Below are 17,385 nucleotides of genomic sequence, written 5' to 3' on the forward strand. Positions count from 1 at the left end.
CACATTTTACAAACTCCAGAGTCTCAGAGGGCAGTGGAGGCCAGTTCTCTGGATGCTTTGAAGAGAGAGTTAGATAGAGCTCTTTGAGATAGCGGAGTCCAGGGATATGGTGAGAAGGCAGGAACGGGTACTGAATGTGGATGATCAGCCATGATCACAGTGAATAGCAGTGCTGGCTCAAAGGGGCGAATTGCCTACTCTTGCACCTATTGTCTATTGTCTAACATATGACAGTCCCGCCATCCCGGAAATTAACCTTGTGAACCTACGCTGCACTCCCTTAACAGCAAGAATGTCCTTCCTCAAATTTGGTTACCAAAACTGCACACAATACTCCAGGTGTGGTCTCACCAGGACCTGTACAACTACAGAAGGACCTCTTTGCTCCTGTACTTGTTATGAAGGCCAGCATGCCATTGGTTTTCGTCACTGCCTGCTGCACCTGCATGCTTACTTTCAGTGACTGATGAGCAAGGACACCTAGATCTCGTTGTACTTCTCCATCAATAATCCCCATCCGCTACTTGTTACGCAAATCAAATCCCTTAGAGAGTCACATGATTTCTGTGAAAAGCCAAGGGTGTGGTTGTGGTGAAACTGAAAGCACTCAAGCTCTCAGTAAAACAAGGCACAGCCTGGGCAGGAGTCAAACCGACAACCTGAAGCAGCCACTCCCCTGTCCGGGACACTGAAGGAAGGAGCTGGTAATCAGTAACTGTGCGTTTTGCTGTCTATTGGTCTGTGTTACACTTATTCAGTGCTGTCTCTGGTGTTCAGTTCACTCACCTTCCAATGTTATTTCTGGCAGAGTGTGAGCGGTGAGATCGTGTGATCGGAGCCACAGACATAACTCTCGTGAGAGGTAAGGCCAAGCGAAGGGACGGGGAACGGCAGCAGCTGTGGGATTGCCACGACGGAGGTATAGAAGGAGGGCCAGGTAGAGTGGGAGCGGCCGTGTTGGGAGGGATTGTGAAGTCAAACTGATGCTGCTGAGATTTAAACCCAAACTGAAACTTACTGAGATACGGCCACTACATCATTCCCATGTCTGTTCTACCTAATGACTGACCTAGTGTTTCTACATTTGACTTAAACTTACCCCCAATCACACATCTAGTCTAAGTCCCATTTCCCCCGACCAAATTAGTTTCAAACCTTCCCAACAATAGGAGTAAAACTGCCAGCAAGGATATTGGACCTTGCCCCATTCAGGTGCAAACTTACCTGCTTGTATAGGCTGCACCCACTCCAGAAATGTCTATGTCCCAACATCCAGCCATCTCTCCTACACCATCCCTTTGGCCACACATTCATCTGGCCTATCTTTGTATTCCTATATTCAGGAGCATGTGACACCAGAAACAATGCAGAGATTACAGTCTTGAAGGTCCTGCTCATGATTCTGCTATGTAATGCATGGAAGGATACAAATCTAATGCAGGCAAATGGATTAATGCATATGGGCAAAGATGTATGGACATGGTGGGCCAAAGGGCCTGATTAGTGTCATACAGCACGGTAACAGACCCTTTAGGCTAGTCTGAAGAAGGGTCTCGACCCGAAACATCACCCATTAACTTCTCTCCAGAGATTCTGCCTGTCCCGCTGAGTTACTCCAGCATTTTGTGTCTACCTTCAGCCCAATAAAGTAAAATGAATGAAGGGGTGCCAGTGGATGTAGTGTATCTAGACTTTCAGAAAGCCTTTGATAAGGTCCCGCACGGGAGACTGGTGGCTAAAATTAGAGCACATGGTATTGGGGGTAGGGTGTTGACATGGATAGAAAATTGGTTGGCAGAGAGTAGGAGTGAACGGGCCCTTTTCAGAATGGCAGGCAGTGGCGAGTGGAGTGCCGCAAGGCTCGGTGTTGGGGCCGCAACTGTTTACCATATATATTCATGATTTGGAAGAGGGAATTATGAGCAACACTAGCAAGTTTGCGGACGACACAAAACTGGGTGGCAGTGTAAACTGTGAAGAGGATGTTAGGAGGTTGCAGTGTGACCTGGACAGGTTGAGTGAGTGCGCAGATGCATGGCAGATACAGTATAATATAGATAAATGTAAGGTTATCCACTTTGGCGGCAAAAATAAGGGGGCAGTTTATCTCAAATTGGGTTTGGTTTGGCAAGGGGGAGGTGCAGCGAGACCTGGGCTTCCTTGTACACCAGTCACTGAAAGATGGCGTGCAGGTACAGCAGGCAGTGAAGAAAGCTAATGGAATGTTAGCCTTCATAACAAGAGGATTTCAGTATAGAAGTAAAGAGGTTCTTCTGCAGTTCTATAGGGCTCTGGTGAGACCTCATCTCGAGTATTGTGTTCAGTTTTGGTCTCCTAATTTGAGGAAAGACATCCTTGTCATTGTGGCAGTGCAGCGTAGGTTCATGAGATTGATCCCTGGGATGGCGGGACTGTCATATGAGGAAAGATTGAAAAGACTAGGCTTGTATTCACTGGAGTTTAGAAGGATGATGGGATATCTTATAGAAACATATAAAATTATAAAAGGACTGGTCAAGCTAGATGCAGGAAAAATGTTCCCAGGAGGGCAATTGTAATAGGGGACTCTATAGTCAGGGGGTCGGATAGGCGATTCGGTAGACGCAAACAAGAGACCCGGTTGGTAGTTTGCCTCCCTGGTGCCAGGGTCAGGGATGTGTCTGAACGGGTCCAAGAAATCCTGAAATGGGAGGGAGAGGAGCCTGAAGTTGTGGTACATATAGGTACCAACGACATAGGTAAAAAAAGAGAAGAGGTCCTGAAAGAAGAATTTAGGGAGTTAGGTAGAGAGTTAAGGAGAAGGACTGCAAAGGTAACAATCTCAGGATTACTGCCTGTGCCACGCGACAGTGAGAGTAGGAATGGAGCGAGGTGGAGGATAAATGAGTGGATGAGGGACTGGTGCAGTGGGTATGGATTCAAGTTTCTGGATCATTGGGACCTCTTTTGGGGAAGGTGCGACCTGTACAGAAAGGACGGGTTGCACTTGAACTCGAGGGGGACCAATATCCTGGCGGGGAGATTTGCAAAGGCTACTGGGGAGACTTTAAACTAGTATGGTTGGGGGGAGGGACTCAAATTGGGAAAGCTAGCAGTCAGTGTGTGAGGCAGGAGGCAGAGAATGGTAGCACTCTGACTCAAAATGTAGGGGAGAGAGAAGAAAAAGACAATAAACAGAGAATAAGAGAGGGTGGGTTTCTTAAATGTGTATATTTTAATGCTAGGAGCATTGTAAGAAAGGTGGATGAACTTAGAGCCTGGATTGACACCTGGAAGTATGATGTTGTGGCGATCAGTGAAACATGGTTGCAGGAGGGCTGTGATTGGAAACTAAATATTCCAGGATTTCGTTGCTTCAGGTGTGATAGAATTGGAGGGGCAAGAGGTGGAGGTGTTGCATTGCTTATCAGGGAAGATATTACAGCAGTACTTTGGCAGGATAGATTAGAGGGCTCGTCTAGGGAGGCTATTTGGGTGGAACTGAGAAATGGGAAAGGGGTAGCAACACTTATAGGGGTGTATTATAGACCGCCAAATGGGGAGCGAGAATTGGAAGAGCAAATATGTAAGGAGATTGCAGATATTAGTAGTAAGCACAAGGTAGTGATTGTGGGAGATTTCAATTTTCCACACATAGACTGGGAAACACATTCTGTAAATGGGCTGGATGGGTTGGAGTTTGTAAAATGTGTGCAGGATTGTTTTTTGCAGCAATACATAGAAGTACCTACTAGAGAAGGGGCGGTGCTGGACCTCCTGTTAGGAAATGAGACGGGTCAGGTGGCAGAGGTATGCGTTGGGGAACAGTTCGGGACCAGTGATCACAATACCATTAGTTTCAATATAATTATGGAGAGGGTCAGAACTGGACCTAGGGATGAGATTTTGATTGGAGAAAGGTTAACTTTGAGGAGATGCGAAAGGATTTAAAAGGAGTAAATTGGGACTTTTTGTTTTATGGGAAAGATGTGGAAGAGAAATGGAGTACATTTAAAGGTGAAATTTTACGAGTACAGAATCTTTATGTCCCTGTTCGGTTGAAAGGAAATAGTAAAAATCGGAAAGAGCCATGGTTTTCAAGGGAAATTGGACACTTGGTTTGGAAAAAGAGGGAGATCTACAATAATTATAGACAGCATGGAGTAAATGAGCTGCTTGAGGAGTATAAAGAATATAAAAAGAATCTTAAGAAAGAAATTAGAAAAGCTAAAAGAAGATATGAGGTTGCTTTGGCAAGTAAGGTGAAAGTAAACCCAAAGGGTTTCTACAGCTATATTAATAGCAAAAGGATAACGAGGGATAAAATTGGTCCATTAGAGAGTCAGAGTGGACAGCTATCTGCAGAGCCAAAAGAGATGGGGGAGATATTGAACAATTTCTTTTCTTCGGTATTCACCAAGGAGAAGGATATTGAATTATGTGAGGTAAGGGAAACAAGTAGAGTAGCTATGGAAACTATGAGATTCAAAGAAGAGGAAGTACTGACACTTTTGAGAAATATAAAAGTGGATAAGTCTCCAGGTCCGGACAGGATATTCCCTAGGACATTGAGGGAAGTTAGTGTAGAAATAGCAGGGGCTATGACAGAAATATTTCAAATGTCATTAGAAACGGGAATAGTGCCGGAGGATTGGCGTACTGCGCATGTTGTTCCATTGTTTAAAAAGGGGTCTAAGAGTAAACCTAGCAATTATAGACCTGTTAGTTTGACGTCAGTGGTGGGCAAATTAATGGAAAGGATACTTAGAGATAATATATATAAGCATCTGGATAAACAGGGTCTGATTAGGAACAGTCAACATGGATTTGTGCCTGGAAGGTCATGTGTGACTAAACTTCTTGAATTTTCTGAAGAGGTTACTCGGGAAATTGATGAGGGTAAAGCAGTGGATGTTGTATATATGGACTTCAGTAAGGCCTTTGACAAGGTTCCTCATGGAAGGTTGGTTAAGAAGGTTCAATTGTTGGGTATTAATGGTGGAATAGCAAGATGGATTCAACAGTGGCTGAATGGGAGATGCCAGAGAGTAATGGTGGATGGTTGTTTGTCAGGTTGGAGGCCAGTGACTAGTGGGGTGCCACAGGGATCTGTGTTGGGTCCACTGTTGTTTGTCATGTACATCAATGATCTGGATGATGGTGTGGTAAATTGGATTAGTAAGTATGCAGGTGATACTAAGATAGGTGGGGTTGTGGATAATGAAGTAGATTTTCAAAGTCTACCGAGAGATTTATGCCAGTTGGAAGAGTGGGCTGAAAGATGGCAGATGGAGTTTAATGCTGATAAGTGTGAGGTGCTACATCTTGGCAGGACAAATCAAAATTGGACGTACATGGTAAATGGTAGGGAATTGAAGAATGCAGGTGAACAGAGGGATCTGGGAATAACTGTGCACAGTTCCCTGAAAGTGGAATCTCATGTAGATAGGGTGGTAAAGAAAGCTTTTGGTGTGCTGGCCTTTATAAATCAGAGCATTGAGTATAGAAGTTGGGATGTAATGTTAAAATTGTACAAGGCATTGGTGAGGCCAATTCTGGAGTATGGGGTACAATTTTGGTCGCCTAATTATAGGAAGGATGTCAACAAAATAGAGAGAGTACAGAGGAGATTTACTAGAATGTTGCCTGGGTTTCAGCAACTAAGTTACAGAGAAAGGTTGAACAAGTTAGGGCTTTATTCTTTGGAGTGCAGAAGGTTAAGGGGGGACTTGATAGAGGTCTTTAAAATGATGAGAGGGATAGACAGAGTTGACGTAGATAAGCTTTTCCCACTGAGAGTAGGGAAGATTCAAACAAGGGGACATGACTTGAGAATTAAGGGACTGAAGTTTAGGGGTAACATGAGGGGGAACTTCTTTACTCAGAGAGTGGTGGCTGTGTGGAATGAGCTTCCAGTGAAGGTGGTGGAGGCAGGTTCATTTTTATCATTTAAAAATAAATTGGATAGTTATATGGACGGGAAAGGAATGGAGGGTTATGGTCTGAGCGCAGGTATATGGGACTAGGGGAGAATACGTGTTCGGCACGGACTAGAAGGGTCGAGATGGCCTGTTTCCATGCTGTAATTGTTATATGGTTATATGGTTATATGGTTATATGTTGGTTGGGTCCAGAAACAGGGGCCACAGTTTTAGAATAAAGGGGAAGCCATTTAAGACAGGTGAGAAAAAATGTTTTCACCCAGACAGTTGTGAATTTGTGGAATTCCCTTGCCGTAGAGGGCAGTGAAGGCCAATCACTGATTGGATTTAAGAGAGTTAGATAGAGCTCTAGGGGCTAGTGGCATCAAGGGATATGTGGAGAAGGCAGGCACAGGTTATTGATAGGGGACGATCAGCCATGATCACAATGAATGGTGGTGCTGGCTCGAATGACCGCCTGCACCTATTTTCTATGTTTCCACAATACTCCAGGTGTGGTCTCACCAGGGCCCTGTACAACTAAAGGTACCAGTGAGCATTGACCAAATAGGGGCAGGAGGTAGTTCTGGTGATTAACATTAAGGTAGAGAGAAAGAGGGTGACTAGAGAGAAAATAGGGCCCTTAGAAACCAAAGCAGTCATCTCCGTGTGGAGCTACAGGAGATGGGTAAAATCCTCAATGAGTATTTCTCCTGTTTTTACTGTGGAGAAAGACATGAAGACTGGGGAACTTGGGACAGTTAATGGAAGTGTCTTGAGAACAGTCAGTATTACAGTCGAGGAGATGCTGAACGTCCTAAGGTATGGAGGAAGACAAATCTCCCGGGCTTTTGTCGGATATTGCACGGTCCTTGGCTGAGATATATGAATCATCATTAGTTTTAGTTTAGTCTAGAGATACAGGACAGAAACAGGCCCTTCGGCCCACCGTGTCTGCACTGACCTGCGATCCCCACACATTAACACTACCCTACACACACTAGGGACAATTTAAACATATACCAAGCCAATTTACCTGCATACCTGTACGTCTTTGGAGTGTGGAAGGAAACCGAAGATCTTGGAGAAAACCCACGTGGTCGCAGGGAGAATGTATAAACTCCGTACAGACACCACCCGTGGTCGGGATCGAATCCAGGTCTCTGGCGCTGCAAGCGATGTAAAGCAGCAACTCTATCACTGCGCCACCGTGCTGATCAGTTAGACAAATGTACTGGGGGACAGGGGGGCTGCTGATGTTTTGCCTCCATTTAAGAAGGGCTGCAAGGAAAAGTCTGGGAGCTATAGACCAGTAAGCCTAACATCTGTGGTAAGCAAGTAACTGGAGATTATTAAGAGGGATTAGAAAAAACATATTTGGATAGGCTGGTGCTGATTAGGGATGGTCAACATGGTTGTAGATCACAGTCAAGAGGGTGGTATTGTAGACAGTGAAGATGGTTATCAAAAATTAGATCAGGTTCTTGATCAGTTGGACAAGTGGGCTGAGGAAGGGCTAATGGAGTTTGATGCAGATAAGTATGAGGTGTTGCACTTTGGGAAGTTAAACCACAGCAGGACCTTCAGTGAATGGCAGTGCTCTGGGTAGTGTTGTAAACACTAGGATTCTAGGATGTAGGAGAGCAGGAACATAATTCCTTGAAAGTGGCGTCACAGGTAGATAGGGTGATCAAGAAGTCTATCTGCACGTTGCCCTTCATCGGTCAGGGTATTGAGTATAGAACGAGATGTTATGTTACTGTTGTACAAGACGTTGCTGAGTTACTCCATCATTTGGTGCCTCTCTCCGCTGTATTAGCCATGCCTTTTAAATAACATCCGAGGACCTGACAACTACCACTCTGCAGCTCTTTCCATATACCACACCTAATGTGTGAAAAGGTTACCCTTCAGGTTCCTATTAAATCTTTCTCCTCTCAGCTGAAAACGTTGTCCTCTGGTTCTTGATTCCCCTACTCTGGGTAAAAGACACTGTGTAGTCACCATATCTAATCCCTCTACGCTTCTATAAGGTCACCCCTCAGCCTCCTGCACTCTGAGGAATAAAGTCCTTTACATACATTACAATCAGTAAGAGCACCAGCACGGATCCTTGTGGGACACCACTAGTCAAAGGCATCCAGTCGCAAAAACAACCCCCTCGCATCATCCTCTGCTGCATATTACCATGTTTCTTTGGTTCAGTTTGTCAGCTTGCCCTGAATCTCTGTAATGGCCTGATGCTCTGGTGATTGTCCTTCCACAGCCACATCAATCTTCATTTGTCTGAGGTAGGACTTGAACCACTCAATTGTATTCAATCTAATATCCATTGACTTTGCTGTTACCAGGGCTGCTTGACGTCAAACTCGTCAAATGCTGCCATGAAGTAAAGGGAAGTCACCCTCACCATACCTCTCAAACTCAGATATTGAATTCATGTGGTCTGAAGACAAATGATCTGGACTGGGCAATCTAATCATATTGGCACAGTATTTATTTGTGTCAGCGCCATGAATCATGCAGCAGGGCAGACCAATGTGGTTATGTTCCTGGACTAATAATCAGAGGTTTAAACTATTCATCTACATACATCAATCGAATACCACTGGTGCAGCTGAAAATTTGAATTCAAAAAATTAAATAAAATTGGCAGCTGCTTTGAATATCCCATCTGGTTCACCAAGTCTGAGAATTCTGCAACATCCTCTTTCTTCTCTCCCGCTGTGATTCTTCCTGCTCTCCGTGTTTTAACTTGACTCGCTGCCACAGCCACATGTGTTCCTTGGCACTTGCCTGCGGCTCCAGCAGTCTGAAGGGTCCCGACCCGAAATGTCACCCATCCTTTTTCTCCAGAGATGCTGCCTGACTTGCTGAGTAAAGCCCCTGTCCCACTTTCCAGAGTTACTCAAGAACTCTTCCGAGTTTTCCCCTTGATTCGAACTCGGGGAATGTCGGTAGCAAGCTCGTAGGAGACCGTAGGAGTCCGTAGATGTTTCATAGCGGCTCGTATTGGTAGCCGTAGGAAGTCAGGGCATCAGGTAAGTCGGGACATGTTGAAAAATGTCAACGAGTAAAAATAATTGCTCATGTACCTACGACTGGTTATTACAGTAATTCTCTGAGTTCGAATCAAGGGGGAAACTCGGGAGTTCATGAGTAACTCGGGAAAGTGGGACAGGGGCTTTACTCCAGCACTTTGTGTCTATCTTTGATTCACCAAAGTCCTTTACGGAAAGAAAACTACTGTTCTACAGTTCTGGTCTACATATGATTCCAGACCCATGTAGTTACTGATCAATAATTATGTTATTGAATGGTGGAGCAGATGCAAGGGGCTGAATAGTTGACTCTTGCATCTATTTCTAATGTTTTCATATACTGATGAGTCTTACCTGCCTCTTCATTCCAGCAACAGTTCAGGATCGACAATAAACACGTGTTGTCACCGAAGCCCACATCCTGTGAATGAACCAGTGATCGATGTTCAGAACTGACATCTTGCAGAGAGGAGGAGCGGTAAGGATGGCAAAGGAAAATGAAGTGCATGCAAGATTGAAGAGGATAGAATCTTCTGTGGAATTCTTTGCCACAGAAGGTTGTGAAGGCCAAGTCAGTGGATATATTTAAGGCAGAGATAGACAGATTTGTGAAATGTACAGGTGCCAGAGGTTATGGGGAGAAGGAAGGAGAATGGGGGTATATGAGGGATAGATAGATCACTTTCACAAGTTATGGGAATAGAATTGGGCCATTCGGGAAAAAGCAGGAACGGGGTACTGATTTTGGATGATTAGCCTTGATTATATTGAATGGCGGTGCTGGCTCGATGGGCCAAATGGCCTGCTTCTGCACCTATTTTCTATATTTCTATGTTTCTATTAGTAAGAAAATCAATTGAAAGAGTAGATCACAGTTTAACCATTTCCGAGTCCTTGTGGAACTTCCCATCTTGAGCCACCCTGATTCAATTTTCACATCAAAGACCAACATTTGAACTAGTTCCCCAAATGCAATGCTCCTTTGGAAGGATTTGCTGGGAACTTGAACCACGCTGTGCTAGGGATACCTTTAATGCAGGTGCAACAGGGTATTAATCTTGCAATGCTCACAGGACATTAATCCTGTAGCAAAGAGCGTCTGCAGAAGATTGCAAGGGTCCTTGTCATGGATCATCCCGACTGACTTAGGACTTTTGGACTTCGGACACTTTCTTTATTTTCTTCCTTGTAAACGTTGCAAAAATATGGTGACTGAATTTGTGGGTTGTGTAATTTAATATCCATTGTAATAATTTCACTGCACTGTGCTGTGCTGTGCACATGTGACAATACAGAACCACTGAACTATTGATGTGGGAAGGAGCTGCAGATGCTGGTTTACACCGTAGACACAAAATAACCCAGTGGGACAGGCAGCATCTCTGGAGAAAAGGAATGGGTGACGTTTCGAGTCTAGACAGAATGGTTTTTGTTTTTTATATATTTTTATTTTGAATATAGTTTATTTTTGAAACTGAATAAAAAACCTGTAGTGCCTACTGGTGCTCATCTGGAAGACCTTCCAGTGATCAAGAAACAAATCTAAAGCATTTCAAGTTCCTCCACATACTGTGCTCAGCAGTAACCTTCCCACCCCCACCATGACCAAATCCTCCAATCCGTGATATCCCACCACCCATCCTCTCCTGGCTGACACTTCTAATTGCCTCATCATTTCCAGCCTACCTGATCCTTCTCTTCCATGAGAAAGGCTGGTCTCTCTGAACGGCTCTGCTCCACAATGACGCCACAGTAATTTGGTTTGTCTGCCTTTGGAGCATCGTGTGCAGTTCTGGTCGTCCCATTACAGGAAGGATGTGGAGACTATGGAGAGTGCAGAGGAGGTTTACCAGATGCTGCCTTGACTACAACAAGAGGTTGGACAAATTTTGTTTTTTGTTTTGTTTTCTCTGGAGCTTCAGAGGTTAAGGGATGACATGAGAAAAATTAGTACAATTATGAGAGGCAGTCAGAATCCTTTCCCCAGGTTGGAAATCTCAAAGACGAGAGGGTATAACTTTAAGATGAAAATGTTTAAAGGAGATGTGTGTGGCAAGAGGCGTTTAGATAGGCACATGGATATTCAGGGAATGGAGAGAAATGGATCAGATATAGACAGTGATTAGTTTAATTTGGCATCATATTCAGCACAGACATCATGGGCTGAAGGATCTGTTCTGGTGCTGTACTGTTCTATGCTCAATTACTGAGATCATCACTACTTCTCTCTCCATTCCCACCGTTCAACCTGTGACCAATCAAAGAAAACCGATAACACGTTTTCAAATAACCTGTGGCCTCACCTATAGTAAAGTCTTATCAAAGTACGACGCAAGTGAGATGGTCGTAAACTCCGTTGCACCGTAACCGCCAAGGTATCCTGGAATTCCCAGTCATTGGATTCCATGATTCCAGTTAATGCTTCCCTTCAGCCAGATTCTGGTTTACTCATCATGATGTTCAGTCTGGCCTGCTTCCTGGTTATTTCTTAACATATTTTCCCAGAAGATTTGATAGAAACTGAAACTCTGGACCTGCTCGATGTGTCAGACAGCCTCTATGGAAGAGAAACAAAGTTAACAGTTCAGCTCAATGCTGCTTCATCAGAATATGAACTTAACTTTGACTAAATGGGATATATTATTAGGTTTGTGGTAAACAGCAACACAGCTGCTGCCTGGCCCTCTGAGTATTTCCAACACTTCTCTTTATATTTCAGATTTCCAACAGTTACTTTGCTTTTGAAACAGTACATGAACGTTTCATTATAAGATACATCCCTGTAATATCAACACATATTAATATTTGTTAACATTTCTGTATTTCAGATCCATTATCACAGTTCAATGCGATGGAGGTGGGTTTGCGCAATTGAAATGTTTCAGGATCCAGGTAACAAAGAATGCAACGTGAGGAAATTGTGAAAATGTCAACAGCTCAAGTTCCAGATCACTTTTGCTGGTAAATTACCAGTCATTTTCTACACTTGATAATCATCATGAGGATCGTTAATAAATAGATAGTCATGGTCATCAGTAAAGCAACTGACGTAGTCATTAGTGCAGACTATGTAATCAAAAAAGAGGGCCAAATAAATCAATCTATCTATCTATATATTAAAACTGTGTGTGTGAGATTCCATTTTCAGATTTTTTTTTCAGATTAGAATTTTGGCCTTTATTCCTTGGTCCGCCAAAACCACACGCAGAAACTCCGAGATTTTTTCCATTTCACTTTTGCATTCGCAAATCCACTCCTCATTAAATTACGTCATTTTTATGTACACATTTTGATTAAAATCCTTCCCCTCCCAAAAAATTTCAAATGTTAAAAAAAACAGCTCTCACTCGTAGAATGTTGGTGAGCGTTCCATCGTGTGATGTCACAATGCCCAATGCTCACAGATGTCCAATCGGAATGGATTCATTTACAAATGCCTTTGCTCCAACCCCGCCATCTGGAGGCTCTTCCTTGACGATAATTTTAAAAGACTCTTCATGGTATTTAGATGATGCAACACTAAATGGATTTGTGAAATTAATATTGAGGTGGCATTTCAAGATGCTGCAGGCCCATTCTTTGGAAAGTGAACCAACGTGTCACATATGTGACCAGATATCATCACAAAGTGATACATTAAAAATTAGAAATAAGAGATTAATCTTATTCATTGCTATTCCCCTTCCTTCAGAACTATAATGCATGTCTGCCTAAGATATGAACATTCTAGCTTTATAAAATTCAGTTTGTAAAATGCTTCCGTGTGGTCAAGCACTGGACCAGTCATAATTGGCCTCTGACCCTAAACACAGATTGTCAGCATAACATATAAAAATTTCACTTGATAAAAATGAATCATATATACAGCACAAATAATATACCTGTAAAGGCTTCAGAGTTAGATGAGAGAGGGAGAGGGAGATTGGACCGCTATGTGTGTCGGTGCAGACAGGAGACTCAAATACAGAGGGAGGCAAGAGTTCATGGAGTCATACAGTGTGGAAACAGACCCTTCGACCCAACTCACCCACACCGGCCAACAATGTCCCAGCTACACTAGTCCCACCTGCCTGCGCTTGGTCAATATCCCTCAAAACCGGTCCTTTCCATGTACCTGTCGTAAACAATGGAATAGTCCCAGCCTCAACTACCTCCTCTGGCAGCTTGTTCCATACACCCACCACCCTTTGTGTGAAAAAGTTACCCCTCTGATTCCTATTAAATATTTCCCCTTCACCTTGAACCTATGTCCTCTGGTCCTCGATTCCCCTACTCTGGGCAAGAGACTCTCTGCATCTACCCAATCTATTCCTCTCATGATTTTGTATACCTCTGTATCTCCCCTCATCCTCCTGCGCTCCATGAAATAGAGACCCAGCCTAAACCTCTCCCTATAGCTTGTACCCTCCAGTCCTGGCAACATCCTCGTAAATCTTTTCTGAACCTTTCAAGCTTGACAATGTCTTTCCTATAACATGGTGCCCAGAAATGAACACAATATTCTAAATGCAATCTCACCGACATCTTATACAACTACAACATGACCTCCCAACTTCTATACTCAATTCTCTGACTGATGAAGGTCAAAGAGCCAAAAGCTTTTTTGACTAACTTATCCACCTGTAACTCCACCTTCATGGAACATACACGTGCACTCCTAGATCCCTCTGCTCTACAACACCACCATTTACTGTGTAGGTCCTGCCCTTGTTCAACATCCCAAAATGCAACACCTCACACTTCTCTGTATTAAATTCCATCAACCATTCCCCCGCCCTGCTGGCCAATCGATCCAGATCCTGCTGCAATCGTTCACAACTACCTTCACCATTTGCAAAACCACTAACATTTGTACCATCAGTAAACTTGCTAATCTTGCCCTGTATGTTCTCATCCAAATCATTGATGTAGATGACAAACAGTAACGAGCCCAGCACCGAACCCTGTGGCACACCACTCGTCACAGGCATCCAGTCTGAGAATCAACCTTTTACCATTACCCTCTGCTCCCTTCCATGGAGCCAATTTGCTATCCATTCAGCTATCTCTTCTTGGATCCCATGCAATCTAACCTTCTTTATTGATAGTTGACACTTGAGTTTCTGTTTTAATTGTGTTTGCTTTAATAATTATTTGTGCTCTTCACCATGTGCTTCCTCCGAATTAATCCGAATCCTTGAATCCTGCATATATTTCATTACAATGATCCAGGCAGCAGTGACTGGATTGATCTGGGCTGGTGTTCCAGGGACAGACAAATAATAAATAACAGGTCATTTCATAAAACAGCTCAGGTGAGGACTATGATCAAATGGATCGTTGTCTTTCCATAAAACACATTCCCTCCAGCCCAACTCTCCCACACTCACCAAGATGCCCCATCTACATTATTCCCACTTGCCAACATTTGGCCCATATCCTTCCAAACCTTTCCTATCTCTGTACCTGTCCAAATGTCTTTTAAATGTTGTTACAATACGTGCCTCAGCTACTCCATATAGCAGCTCGTTCCATGTACCCACCACCCACTTGTGTGAAAGTTATCCCTCAGGTTCCTATTAAATATTTCCCCTCACACCTGAAACATGTGTCCTCCGCTTCTTAATTCCCCTACTCTGGGTAAAAGACTCTGTGCATTCACCCTATCTATTCCCCTCATGATTTTATACACCTCCATAAGATCATCCCTCATCCTCATGCGCTCCAAGGAATATTCCCATTAGTTCTATTCTATGAATGCCATTGCTTTGATGCCAGGAGCAAAGGAAGTAAAACAATTGTTGCTAAAAACATCAATTTCAAAATTTTGTTCAAATATTTCCCAAATTGACTTTAAGGCTTTTATGTTTAATCCTCCCTTCATATACACGAAAATGATTTCAAAGATGAAAGTATGCTTTTGAATATTCTGCATAGAATATTTGTATCATGACACACAAACCACATTTCAGAATATTGTTTGTATACCAGGTATGCAATGAACTTTACACAAAAAGTGCTGGAGTAACTCAGCGTCAGGCCGCATCTCTGGAGAAAAATGATAGGTGACGTTTTGGGTCGGGACCCTTCGTCGGAATGAAAGTAGTGGGGGGTGGGGGGGGAAGGGGGGAGAGAACTGGAGGTGTGAAAAACCAGGACAAATCTGGGCCGGTACAGATGACCTCAGGCAGGGTGGTTCCATGGTAGGCCAATTGTTGGATAGGGAAGGTGTGATCTAAAAACAGACTCATTGTTGTGACTTGTAGATCTGGTTAAACAACCAGGGTGGAGGAAGGGGAGGAGGGGACAACAGGGTGGGGAGTGTTAGTAGAAGTTATTTAAAATTTGAGAATTCAATATTCATACTGCTGGGTTCTAAACTACCCAAGAAAAATATGAGGTGCAGTTCTTCCAATTTCCGTGTGGCCTCACTCTGGCAATGGAGGTGGCCCAGGACAGAAAGATCAGTATGGGAATGGGAGTTATAAACCACAAGATCCAGTAGGCCTCGGCGGACCAAGAATAAGTGTTCAGCATAACAGTCCCCGCCCGAGTCCACGTTTGCATCGGGAACAGCGTTGGCAAGAGATCGGGGCCCTTGTTAAAACTGACGGTTGGCGACGTTTCAGGTCAGGTCGCTTCATCAGACCAATGACAGGTGACGTTTCAAGTCGGAATAGTTCTTCAAACTGATGACGTTTCAGGATGGGCCTCATCTTCAGATGGATGATAGGTGACGTTTTGGGTCAGGACCCTTCTTCAGACGGTTTGCGGTGAGGTTTCAGACTTTTCAGGTTCTGGAGATGACATGCTTTCCTGACATGAAATGTCACGTGTCCATTCTCTCCAGATGGTGTCTGACCCACTGAGCTACTCCACATTTTGTATTTTGCTCACTAACTTCATTAAGTTAGAAACAGAGCAGACCTGTCACCTGAGGCATTGGGAAAGAATTTCCACTCTTATACGAACACACTGGCCCTGAACACTCATTATTTCGCCGTGACATTTTCTCTGTAGATGCAGGATTAATCTTCTCTGAATATGTATTCATGTATCGATGTCTTGATGTAGTTCAGTTTCTGTCATTGAAATTTTAAGAATTTGTGTGATTGCAAAAATGAGATCAAATTATATTTTTTATTTAAAACAGGAACCAACATGAACTAAAGAGAACAGAGACCATACAACACTTTGTAAATCAGTTTTCTAAGTGGCAATGTCGAATGACGGGATACATACGTGAACTACAAGAGATTGCAAACAGTATTGATCGGTATCACAAAGGTGCCACAATTGCAAATGTCACAGGGTCTTCTGCAGGTGCTGTAGGAGGTGTGCTTACGTTTGCAGGAATAATTGCTGCTCCTTTCACTGCTGGTGGCTCCCTGATATTCACCGCTGTTGGAGCGAGCATAGGAGGAGCTGGTGTTGTCACTAACTTGACAGCTAGCATCACTGAATATGTTACACGGTCAAAGATGCAGAAAAGGGTAGATGAGATCATCAGACAATATAAAAATGATTGGAAAGTTATATCAGCACACTTGACGAACATCGACAGTAATCTCCAGTTCCTGTGTCTTCTTAGTGAGGAAGAAAATACCGAATGAGATTGTAATGAAGGCACAACAGGGGATTGTCAAGGGAACAGCAAAGTAAAGCAAGTCACCAGTAAACACAGGGAAAATTATTTGTCCAAAGTTAAAGATAGATTATATTTACAAGGGGCTATGGAGGAAAGGAATATTTTCAACAAATACAGGAAAAAGTATTTTGATGAAGTTAAAGCTGGATTACAATCTGGTTCCATCGGCACTAACACATTTAAACTGACAACATCAATCATGGGCAAACAAGTCTTACGCAAATCTCCTGGCTTTAGCAAACTAGCTGAGAAGTTGACATCTCTGAGTCGCAATGTTGGAAGAACACAGTATGCCCTGGAAACTGGGAAAGTGAAACAACTGCTTTATGGAACTCCTCTAGCTTTGTCCAAAACTACAAGAGCTGTTTCAGGAGTTGTGGGAGCAATCTTTATAGTGTGGGATATCTACTCTATAACTAAGGATTCTATTGAGCTGAGCAAAGGAAGTAAAACTGAAGTAGCTAAAAAGTTACGAGATGATGCTCAGAAGATAGATGGTGCGTTAAACCTGTATGAGGACATTTGCCAGTTTCTAAAAAGACTCTTGAGAGAGACTGGGACATTGGATAATGAAGTCCAGGCTTGAACAGAAAAAGGATGAAAATTGTTTCTTTAATTCCAGTGGCATTGGACTTAGATCATAGGATACTACAGTAAGGGATCAAGCCCTTTGGTCCACAATGTCTGTGCCAAACATGATGCCAAGATAAACTGATCTCATCTGATTCATACTCCCCCTTTCCCTACAAATCCAAAAACCTCTTAAACACCACTATCCTATCAGCGTCACCACCAACCCTGACAGAGAATTCTAGGC

General features: G+C 43.3%; 1 long non-coding RNA gene across 1 annotated transcript; it reads left to right on the forward strand.

Moving 5' to 3' along the window:
* Positions 1-591: 591 nt before the first annotated feature.
* On the forward strand, positions 592-16,597 carry LOC116982741. The gene is made up of 5 exons (XR_004414525.1): positions 592-717; positions 809-937; positions 9,313-9,419; positions 11,770-11,902; positions 16,074-16,597. It is a non-coding gene; the product is annotated as an uncharacterized LOC116982741 (long non-coding RNA).
* The last annotated feature ends 788 nt before the right edge of the window (positions 16,598-17,385 follow it).

The sequence above is a fragment of the Amblyraja radiata genome, chromosome 1 (genome assembly GCF_010909765.2).
Source record: "Amblyraja radiata isolate CabotCenter1 chromosome 1, sAmbRad1.1.pri, whole genome shotgun sequence".
In the NCBI taxonomy this organism is placed as follows: Eukaryota; Metazoa; Chordata; class Chondrichthyes; order Rajiformes; family Rajidae; genus Amblyraja; species Amblyraja radiata.